Raw genomic sequence first — 11,815 nt, 5'->3', positions numbered from 1 at the left:
ACAACGCCAGAGTTATGCCTCCGGCAGCTTTCGCACTTGGCTAGGTGCCTCCATGTGCATGGTTCCCCCTCTGGGCGACCCCCTGCTGGACTGGAGCAAATATAGCAATAGTGCAATAAAGCAGAAACACAAGAATGAAATAAAAACAAAATGCTGTGAAAATAATGTCAACTGACCATTTTATTAAAACATAAGCAGTTTAACTCAAAAGCAGGTTTGAATATCAAACCTCCATATCAGAATGATAGCCTTTGAGATATATATGGCAATTTTACATTCTTTTTAACATTTCATCTGAACATCCACATTTGGTACATTACAGTCAATTATAAAACAAAATTGATATCATGATGGAGATTAATATACAATAAAATCAGATATGTGACAGAAATCTCAAACAGAAATGATGTGAGTACAATAACAATGATTCCATAAAATAATACATAAAAGTGAACAAATGATCAAATCAACAAGTCTCTTTTCTCTTCTCAGAGCATTGGCAGATCATTCCAGTTGCTCAGGACTGGATGTACATGCATCAGTTCAATACAGTCCTCTTTTCCACTTTGGTCATTTGGTTCACCTTTGAGCCAAAACCTGGATAACATGTATCATATTTTCAATTATTAGGACCCATATTTAAATTACTGTACAACAGCTCCAAAGTTTTATTCAGAAACTAAGCAATAAGAATAATTATATTTACATTCATTAATTTAGCAGAAAGCAACTAACAAATGAGAAACATCACAAGCAATATTATGCACATTACCACAACAGCAGTTTCAAGAATACGTTAAAAGGTACAGAAGTGAGTAGAAGTGAGAGTGCAGAAAAGCAAAAGAAGCATTTTTAACACAGCATTTGTTTATAAAAGCGTTTTTGATTGTATTTTCATTTCAAGTTAAGTGATTGCAGAACAGGTGTTTTCAGCTATGATGGTCTCTTTAAAAAAAAAAGAGTGAGTGAAAAAAGGCAAAACTAACAAATAAAGCACAAATAAAGTGTTTTATCTCTTACCCTTGATTCAGTGTTGAATTATCCACCCATTTCATGTTTCCCTCGTTCACAATGTCAGACAAACAGACAAACAAAAATCCACACTCTCTCCTTTAAGAATGAAGATACTTTCCACTGTGTGAAAAAAAAAAAATAAGTGTGATTCCTCTTTTTCTCCTTAAACGCACACTCGCTTTAAGAAAATAAGAAAATAAAAGTGTGTTGTGAATGTGAGGGTGAACAGCAAAATACAAAGTATTATTGTAAATAAAGCAATTATTTTTCTTATATTACATACACATTTATGTAAAATTACAAAAACAATCTGTAACTAAACAGTAACAAAACGATAATGATAAATGATAATGATAAAACGGACAAATGACTGGCAGCCACAACATTTAGATGAAATCAACTGAAGAGAAAAGAAGACATTAAATCTAAGCAGAATCACTGAAGGACTGAGAAACAAGAACAGAAAAAGAGAAACACAAGAACTACAACTGACTTCCAGCCACACTTGTAATGATTCATGTCTGTGTTCCTCTGTCTTGTCCCGTGTTTAGCAGTTCCCTGTTATGTTGATTAGTCTTTCCAGGTGTTTCTAATTAGCCACGCCCCCTTGGTATCTTGTTTAGCTTGTTTGCCTGTGTATTTACGCCCTGTGTCTAGTCTCAGGTCTTGTCCACACCAATACGTTTTCGTTTGAAAACGTATATTTTTCTCTCCGTTTTGGCTTTCCGTCCACACTGAGACGACGTTTTTATTAATGAAAACAAAGCGTTTTTGATAACGCACTCCAAAGTGGACACATTTGAAAACGCCGTTTTCGCGTTGTAGTGTGGACTGTGAAACCGGTGGTATTTAAAAACGATGACGTAAATTTAGTCATGTGACGCATATTGTACCAATAGATATTCATGTTTATACCGGTATTGTGCATGTTATGTGCTATTCACTTTCACATTGTTGCTAAAAATATTCTACATTGCACACTCTTCATATCACAGTCCTGCAAAGATGACAGAATTTACTCACATTTGCTGTCCTGCATGAGAGCAGTTGCATTTTAAACCAAACATATGGTGACTGCGTGCGACCTGGACCAATCAGTGAATGGTGAGATATTTCAAAGAATTGCGCGATAACTTCATTATTTATTTTTCCATCTGAATCATATCAGTGATCTTTTGTGGGGTTCTCTTACGAGAGTTCTCTCGTACTGCGTTCGTAGAACGCTGCGGGAAAAGTCTCTTTTCACGAAATACTGAAGCAAAATTATCCTTAATTTTCATATTTGTAAAACGCATTGCGGCAGTGCACAGCCATGGCGAGACGGCTCGCTCACTCATTGGCTGTTCTGCGGCAACTGCATGAGCCTATCGAGCGAGGGCTGATGCAACATCAGACCAATGAGAGTGCTTCGCGCGCTCCTCGTCACATCCCGCCGAAACGGGTGTGGCCATCCCCTATAAAAGGAGCTCGAGTAGGCTGATTCAACTGATTTTCATCTCTTCAGCGAAGCTCACGCATCGCTGGATCACGGAGAAGCAAGCGTCGTCGAGGCAAGCTTTTCAGCGGGACGAGCCCTTGAAGCCGCTGGCCTTCGCCGCCTTCTACTGCCGTACCTGCTGCGCTTTCCGGCGCTTCATATCCTTTATCTGCTCTGTTCTGTGTGTGTGTGTGCAGTGTTCCCCGAACACTCACCCCTAAAAGAGCCGCGTCTTTTTCAAGATGCCATCCTGTGGCTCGTGCCGAGCCCCGCTCACCGAGGGAGACCGCCATGTTATTTGCGTCTCCTGTCTGGGCGAAGATCACGCAGCGCTCGCGCTCGCTGACGGCGGCTGCCCTCACTGCGAGTTTTTGCCGATGGTGACTCTGCGGACTCGCCTGGCACAGTTCTCCGAGCCTGCGCCCCCCGCCGCGGTGCCGCGCCGTAAGAAGCGCCGCTCGCAGCGGGCCCCGGAACCCACCTCTTCCCGACAAAGCTCGCCGGCTCGCCCGCCAGCTTCACCGGCTTCCCCCGAAGCACTTCCTGATGCTCAGCGCCCGCAGTCTGCCGCCGCTTCATCTGAGGAAGTTGTTTCTGAAGTCGAGTCGGTCGAAAAGGATTCCTGCTCTCTGCTAGCTTCAGGCAGTGAAGACTGGGCGAGCTCTGCGGATCTCACGCCTCCTGCCCGAAAGCCGTCGGCTAGAGCTAGCATCGAGAGGGAGCTCATGCGAGTACTCGCGTTGGCCGCGGCGAGCCTCGGCCTCGAGTGGTCTGCACCGGAACTCCCCTCGCGCACCCGGCTTGATGGTAGCTTCCTCCCTGGTGAGCGCACTTCTCCTGTGTCTAAGCCCGCTCCGTTTCTTCCTGAGCTTCATGAAGAAGTGGCGAAGGCCTGGAACGCTCCCTTTTCTGCGCGAACACGTTCGTCTGTATCCCCAGCATTTTCCTCCCTGGATAATGCTCAGGACCGAGGCTACCTCACTCTGCCGCCGGTGGAACAGGCGATAGCAGCCCACCTTTGCCCGCCCTCTGCTGGACGGCGGACTAAGCCTGCGCTGCCGTCAAAAGCCTGCCGCATGACGTCGTCGATGCTCGCGCGGATCTTCTCCGCCGCTGGGCAGGCGTCATCGGCTCTGCACACCATGGCCACGCTTCAGGTTTTCCAAGGCGATCTCCTCCGCAAACTGGACGAGATAGGACCTGAAGCTATCTGCATCGCGGACCTGAGAAGCGCGTCGGATCTTTCCCTCCGCGCTACCAAGGCTGCAGCACAAGCCATGGGACGCTGTATGGCTTCCGCTACCGTAGCCGAGAGGCATTTGTGGCTGACGCTCACGGAGATGGCTGATGCAGAGCGCAACGCGTTCCTCGACGCCCCGCTATCCTCCGCTGGCCTTTTTGGATCTTCTCTCTCCGAGCTCGTGGAGAGATTTTCCGAAGCCCAAAAAGCGTCACAGGCGTTCAAGCACTTCCTGCCGAAGCGCCCCAGTTCTGCAGCGGGCCGTGAGAAACAGGCCCCTCGGAGCTCACAGCCTCAGCCCCCGCCTTCGGCCGCCCCCTCACAGCGACAGCAGCGCAGCTCACGCCCTCGCTCTCGCTCTACTAGCCGCCGCCCCACTCGCCGCGGGCCGCGACCAAGGGTTGTGTTGAAGCCGGAAGCCCCAAAGAAATCCTAGCACGCCTAGGAAAGCGCAGGTGTGTAAGCCCCGTTGCGACCGGGCCCTCACCAAAGCGCACCGCTGTCTCAGTCCCAGGAATTGCGACTGCTTCAGCGTTCTCAGCAGAGCACAAGCCCGCACAGCTGCCCGCTTGCCTGCACACAAAAGCCGTTTTTACGGCTACCCAGATAAATCCCGAAAAGAGTGTATTTTCTGGTGTCCCGGCCATGGCCGATGGTGCTATAAATGTAGTGTTGATGCCCACTTCTCTGTGCCCATCCCTACACACAAGCACAGCCCTGCACACAGGGCCCGTACTCATAAGATCGACGCAGTTCGATCGCGCCCCAAACATAGTCAAAGTGCCCACTTCCCAGTGCCCACAAACACTATGTCTGGCAAGCCACAGGCTCCCTGTAAAAACGGGACCTGTGCGCGCCCGCTCTGTTCAAGCAGACAGCGCGGCCAAAGCAGTAAACGTGCCCGGTCCCCGCCCACGTTCACTTGTAGGCTGCATGAGACCTTCTCAGACCTTCCCCGCTCAGATAAACACTGTAGCGCGGTCGAGGATGAGCGTTTTGCCCGCTGTATTACGCGCGCTCCCCGCCTCAAATGTCTCAGGCGTAACGCCGATGCTAGCGCACCCCGAAGCGCCGCCGTCGCACAGCGAACAGAGCGCGCTTCGCATCCAACCCCTAGCCGGCCATGCAGACGCATGGGCCGCGCTTCCAGGGGTTTCGGACTGGGTGCTAGACATTATAAAGAGAGGCTTCTCGCTACAGTTTTGTCGACGCCCTCCACGCTTCACAGCGCGCGTCGAAACTACGGTGAATTCAGAAGTAGCACACCTACTTCGCGCCGAAATATCAAAACTGTTGAGCAAAGGGGCGATACAACATGTATCCCAAGCTCAAAGCGAAGGGGGGCTATACAGCAGATACTTCCTAGTCCCCAAAAAGGACGGTGGTATCAGACCCATACTAGATCTAAGACGACTAAACAGAGCTTTAGTGAAACGCAGTTTCAAAATGCTCACGACCAGCAAAATCCTCGCGCACATTCGCCGAGAAGACTGGTTTATGTCGATAGATCTAAAGGACGCGTATTTTCAAATACAGATAGCGTCACGCCACAGGCGATTCTTGAGATTCGCCTTCGAGGGTCGGGCATACCAGTATACAGTCCTGCCATTCGGCTTGTCCCTGGCACCCCGTACATTTACGAAGTGCATGGACGCAGCGCTCGCTCCCCTCAGACTCAGGGGCATGCGAGTGCTGAACTATTTGGACGACTGGCTGATCATAGCTCAATCACGATCTCAGCTCGTGGAGCACAGAACCATGTTACTCGATCACCTCGAGAATCTTGGTATCATGATCAATTGGACGAAGAGCTCCCTGAACCCCAGCCAAACTATATCGTTTCTGGGCATCGTTCTGGACTCTCGTTCTATGACGGCGCAGCTGTCGCAACAGCGCGCGCTGCGCATACAGCACGCAGCGAGGTCCTTCCGCTGCGGTGCGATTATCCCGCTCAAACGGTTTCAGAGGATGCTGGGCCTCATGGCCTCAGCATCATCAGTTCTCCAGCTGGGCCTGCTTCGCATGCGCCCTCTGCAGTTCTGGTTGAAAGCGCGAGTGCCACGCGGAGCGTGGGCACTCAGCCGATTGCGCCTCAAAGTCGATCAAGACTGCGCAGCAGCCCTGAGACCATGGGCGGCGGGCGATTGGTACCGTTCAGGTGTAAGCCTGGGGACTTCCTCGAGAGTGAAAGTGGTGTCTACGGACGCATCCACCTCGGGATGGGGAGCGCTGCTCGAGGGCAGGCCGTTCTTTGGCCTTTGGTCAGAACGAGAAAAGCTCCAGCATATCAACTGCCTGGAAATGCTAGCAGTTCACAACGCGCTGACGCGCTTTTGTCCCCACATCAAGGACCAACACGTCGTAGTCCGCTCGGACAACACGGCCGTGGTGTCCTACATAAATCGCCAGGGCGGTCTCGGATCCAGTTCCCTTTTCAGGCTGGCCGAGCGCCTCCTAATATGGGCTCAGCGCAATCTGCGCTCGCTGAGAGCGGTGCATGTGCCCGGGACACTCAACCTGGGTCCAGACAGGCTGTCCAGGAACAACGTTCCCACGGGCGAATGGTCTCTACACCCACAAACAGTCCGGCTGTTGTGGCAGAGATTCGGCAGGGCGGAGGTGGACCTATTCGCGTCCCCAGAAAACGCTCATTGCCCCGTGTTCTTTTCGAAGAACGACAGCGCACTGTCCCACAAGTGGCCGCACTGCCCGCTATACGCGTTTCCCCCAGTCTCCCTCCTACCTCAGGTGCTGGAGCGAGTCAGGGAAGTGAGATGCCCAGTACTGCTTATAGCACCGTTCTGGGACAACCAAGCCTGGTTTCCAGTCCTGATGCAGTTAGCAGACTCCGCTCCATGGCCAGTGCCATTGAGGAGAGATCTCCTCTCGCAGGCCAGGGGCTCGATTTGGCACCCACACCCAGAGCTGTGGTCCCTTCATGCGTGGACGCTCAACGGTTACCCGTTAGTCTCACGGATGGAGTGCTGAACACCATCACTCAGGCTAGAGCGCCTTCCACCAGGCGGCTTTATGCCTCGAAGTGGTCGGTTTTCTCCAGCTGGTGTACAGCTCGGGGCCTGTCACCCCTCGATTGTGAGGTGACGGAGGTTCTCTCCTTCCTACAAGAGCTGTTGGACAAGGGCAGATCCCCTTCCACGCTCAAAGTCTATGTGGCGGCTATCGCAGCGTACTCGACAGCAACGCCAGGCCAGTCACTGGGAAGGAACGATTTAGTCATCCGCTTCCTCAGGGGAGCTAGGAGGCTGAATCCCCCCAGACCTCCCTCAGTCCCGGTGTGGGACCTTTCTACGGTCTTGGCAGCCATGAAAGGTCCCCCCTTTGAGCCTATCCAATCTGTCAGCCTCAAACATCTGTCTTTCAAAACGGTGTTTTTGATGGCCCTCGCTTCGGTGAAGCGCATAGGCGATCTGCACGCGCTCTCTGTGAGTCCAACGTGCTTGGAGTTTGGGCCCAATGACTCCAAAGTCATACTCAAACCTAGGCACGGCTACGTGCCGAAATCCCTCAACACTCCGTTTAGGGCTCAGGTTATTTCCCTGTCTGCCCTGCCGGGATCAAACGAGGAAGGGGACTCGAGCTGTCTTTGCCCCGTTAGGGCTTTAAGAGCTTATGTGTCCCGCTCCGCTGCCTTCAGACAGACGGAGCAGCTCTTTGTCTCGTTCAGTGGACGTTCCAAGGGAACGGCTGTTTCGAAACAGAGCCTGTCCAGGTGGGTGGTTGACGCCATAACAATGGCTTATACCACCAAGGGCCTTCAGTGCCCCTTGGGCATTAGAGCGCATTCCACGAGAGGCGTTGCCTCATCGTGGGCCTGGTCTAGCGGGATTTCCTTACAGGAAATATGTACGGCGGCGGGCTGGGCCTCGCCGTCTACATTCATAAGGTTCTACAACCTAGAAGTTCCCGCCTTGCAGGCCAGGTTGTTTTCGGTTTAGCCGAATCAGCTGTCTAACCAGGACACTGATTTCGCAGGCGCACAGCGCCACCGAAGACTTCACCGCACTTGCAAGCCAAGTATTTTCGGTGTATTCGAGTCAGCTGTCTAAACACGGCACTGATATCGTAGACGCACAGCGCCGCCGAAGTTTTCTGGGCAGAATTGTGTAAGACCCATGTTTTTCCCACATTAGCCAGGCTCCCTCCTGCCTATGTGATGTTATATCGCGTCTAGAACGCACCTATTTGGGCGAAAGTGTGTAAGTCCCACATTTCCCACATCAGCCAGGCTCTCCCTGCCTATGTGACGCTGTATCGCGCTTAAGGGCGCATCCATTTGGGCGAAATTACGTAAGACCCACATTTCCCACATTAGCCAGGCCTCCCCCTGCCTATGTGATGTTATATCGCGTCTTAGGACGCAGCTATCTGAGGGTGGTTGTCCCCCCCCCCCTCCAGACTCTCCGAAGTCTACCGGGTGATTATGCACTGTATACCTGGACTAGCTTCCAGTGGTCGGTGTTTTCTCATCCCAGCACGCACGGCGTCTTACAAGTGGTTCCCGCAGCGTTCTACGAACGCAGTACGAGAGAACTCTCGTAAGAGAACGTACTCGGTTACTAACGTAACCTCGGTTCTCTCTAGAAGAGGGAACGAGTACTGCGTTCCCTGCCGTGCGCGCGGTTCGCTCTGGTTCGCTTCGGCGATGAAAACCAGTTGAATCAGCCTACTCGAGCTCCTTTTATAGGGGATGGCCACACCCGTTTCGGCGGGATGTGACGAGGAGCGCGCGAAGCACTCTCATTGGTCTGATGTTGCATCAGCCCTCGCTCGATAGGCTCATGCAGTTGCCGCAGAACAGCCAATGAGTGAGCGAGCCGTCTCGCCATGGCTGTGCACTGCCGCAATGCGTTTTACAAATATGAAAATTAAGGATAATTTTGCTTCAGTATTTCGTGAAAAGAGACTTTTCCCGCAGCGTTCTACGAACGCAGTACTCGTTCCCTCTTCTAGAGAGAACCGAGGTTACGTTAGTAACCGAGTACGTTTTACGCATGCGCAGTAAGGTGAATTTAGCTTTTTCAGGCGTTTTTCAAAAGTTTCTCATCCACACTGAAACGTCCGAAAACGCCTGAAAACGCTAGTGTGGACGGAGAGCGTTTATAAATGAAAACGCTGTTTTCAAATGTATCCGGATTAATGTAGACGTAGTCTCAGTCTTTGTAAGTTCTTGTTATTGTTTATTATTGAATTTCAGCCCATAAAAATAAAAGCCCTAAAAATACAATGCATTAAAATGCAATCATTGTTAATGCAATGCCTATTTTTTTCAAGTAGTGCAATTCAACAGGCTTTTTTGTTTCAAAAACATTTGGCATTATTTTACTTCCTCACTAGTCTCTGATTGGTTCTCGCGAGGTCAGGTGAACTTGATGACTGACAGGGACATCATCCAACCACAGGTCCTGTGAGATGAAACAGCAAAGAGAGATAGAAAAAAAAACAAAAAAAAACCTCTCCCAAAACAATACAGGACATAACAAACTGTGTTTATAAAGTACATTTGTTATGGCAAGAAAAAGTCAAGAGAAAGTTGATCAGGTGTTTGTGAATGTTGTGATGATGCCATAATCATTCTGGACATGTCTGATTCACTTTTCTCTTTCTGTGTATAAGCTTTGAATTTATGGGTATTTAATATGTATTAATCATATATCTGTGGATCTACAACTTGAAATCCAGCAATGTTTCTGTAAACATTTATTATGAAGGAATCACTTACTGCGTTAAAACATTTTGAAATTCTGCTTGACTCAGACAAACACAAAGACATAGGATATGTATAGTATAGAGTAGACAGGAAGCGAGGTGGGAGAGAGAGGGGAACGGGATCGGGAAAGGTCCAAGAACCAGGATTCGAACTCGATTCGCAGCGATATATGTCATTGCGCTGCCCACGAGGCTATCGGTGCCGACACAGATTATTATCTTACACGCACATACAAAGCTCCTGAAGACTGATGCCATGTATTCAGGTGCCCTTTAAGGCTGCTTTCACACCTGAGCGTTTGTTTCGGAACCTGGTGCATTTTTGTGAATGGCATTCACGCTCGGAACCACACTAAAACAATCGCTCTGAGATCGCCTGAACGAGGTAGTCTCTGGCCGATTGCAAACGAACTCTGGGGCAGTTGGGTTGAGGTGTGAAAGCAATCCGATCCAACGGACCAATTTATAACGGGAAATTGCTATGGAAGCAAAATAATGACAAAGATTTTTGAAACAAAAAGGATTGTTGAATTGCACTACTTGAAAAAATATGCATTGCATTAACCCTGCTTGCATTTTAATGCATTGTGTTTTTAGGCCTTGCATTTTTATGGACTGAAATTGAACATGGTTGTATATTTAAGCTGTGAATATTTAAATTCAAAACATTTCACACACGTTTTCATTATTTAAAATTCAATAATCCATATTCACCTTTCAGATTTCACTTCCAAAATATTCATTGTTTAAAAATACAACCTAAAATATTTGACAAGCAATTTTCAGTCCATTTTATTTCACTTTACAAATTCGCCTCCACAAATTCAGTGGTTCAAATTCGACAGAAAATTCTACATTTGACATCCAGGAAAAGCAGGAATATCAGTAGATTGCCGATTAATAATCTCCATAGCTGTTAGTCGACCTCACCAGCAGGGAGTGTAAGCGGCTGTTGACGATAAAAACTATAGAGCAACAGGTAGAGATACTCATTCATTCATAAAAACGCATACGGAAATGGAGCAAGCGGTAAGTATTTGTGATGATTATCAGGGCCAATATATATATGGAAAAGCTGATAAAGACACAAAAGCTGTGTTTACATTTAAGTCTTCACAGTTAGTTTTGCACATGTAAGCAGCTTTCTCTACCGTGAACGAGATTATAATGTTATTCCCCGATGCTGATGTAAAACATTAAATCTGAGGTAGTAGACATATATTTCTCTCAGTTGTTTAATTTTCTTAACTTCGCTGCACTGTGCTGCAGAACTGGGGATTCCCTCAATATGTAATTCTCCAGGATTCCCCTGCAGTCAGAACACTTAACCTGAATGGACTAATACAGTGACATAAAAGACCAAACTCACACCTTATTGGGGATGTAGGCTAAACCAGATATAGGAACAGGCAAGCGGACTCAAAATATGAACGTAACGTGCAAAGTTTCACGCTAAGCGATTCCCAGTGTAATACTGGCATAAAGTTCACTGGCATAAACTGTCAAATCATGTGTAAATATTGCTATTTTTTCTGTAGACCTACTGCATGATCTTGTATTTATTTTAATATCAACTATCTAAAAAGTGTGCATCGAAAAAGAAAAAAAATACATTGTAACAAATTAAGTCTCTGTTTCGGAACAAAACAAATGATCTATGACACCGGTCATGCTGATGCCATTCCCCATAGCATCAATTTCAGACACAGCGTTAAAGTTCTGCTTCAAAAGGGAACCCACCTACTATGTTCAATATTCAGCCTGAATGGGTGAACCAGTAAAATCGACTGGTCTAAATAGTTCACTCAGTCAGACATCTCCACATCCAAGTGCATGTACTTAAATATGTTTATTTACAACTACATTTACTTGAACAAGTTCTGTATGCCACTGAACTCACCTGCTTCTCTTCAGTGTTGATAATGACCAGATCACCATCATGATCCATGCAGTATTGCCTGCTGTCAGACCAGCTCTTCAACTCATTGGATGTGAAAAGCATACCAATTCCTTTTTAATAGACAATTATTTATTTTTATTTTATTTTTTTTGGATAGTAAAGTATATGGATAAATTCATTTTCACACACCTTGTTTACATAACTTCCTTAGTTCTGTCTCCAGTTCCAGTTTCTTCTGATTCAAAGAGTCAAAATTTCTCTGCAACTGACTTTTCTTAGCAGTGAGATCATTGACTCTGGTCTCCAACTGGCTTTTCTCAGCAGTGAGATCTTTGACCCTTTTCTCAGCAGTGAGATCTTTGACTCTTTTCTCAGCAGTGAGATCATTGACTCTGGTCTCCAACTGGCTTTTCTCAGCAGTGAGATCATTGACTCTGGTCTCCAACTGGCTTTTCTC

General features: G+C 47.9%; 1 long non-coding RNA gene across 1 annotated transcript; it reads right to left on the bottom strand.

Moving 5' to 3' along the window:
* Positions 1–270: 270 nt before the first annotated feature.
* Positions 271–11,443, bottom strand: LOC311078134. Its single transcript, XR_014605067.1, has 3 exons — positions 11,359–11,443; positions 1,021–1,134; positions 271–597 (listed from the first exon to the last, which is right to left on the bottom strand). It is a non-coding gene; the product is annotated as an uncharacterized lncRNA (long non-coding RNA).
* Positions 11,444–11,815: the final 372 nt, after the last annotated feature.

This window comes from Abramis brama (genome assembly GCF_963993115.1).
Source record: "Abramis brama genome assembly, chromosome: 2".
Classification (NCBI taxonomy): Eukaryota; Metazoa; Chordata; class Actinopteri; order Cypriniformes; family Leuciscidae; genus Abramis; species Abramis brama.
Note: the sequence above shows the minus strand (reverse complement) of the source record. Positions and strands in the feature narration are given on the sequence as shown.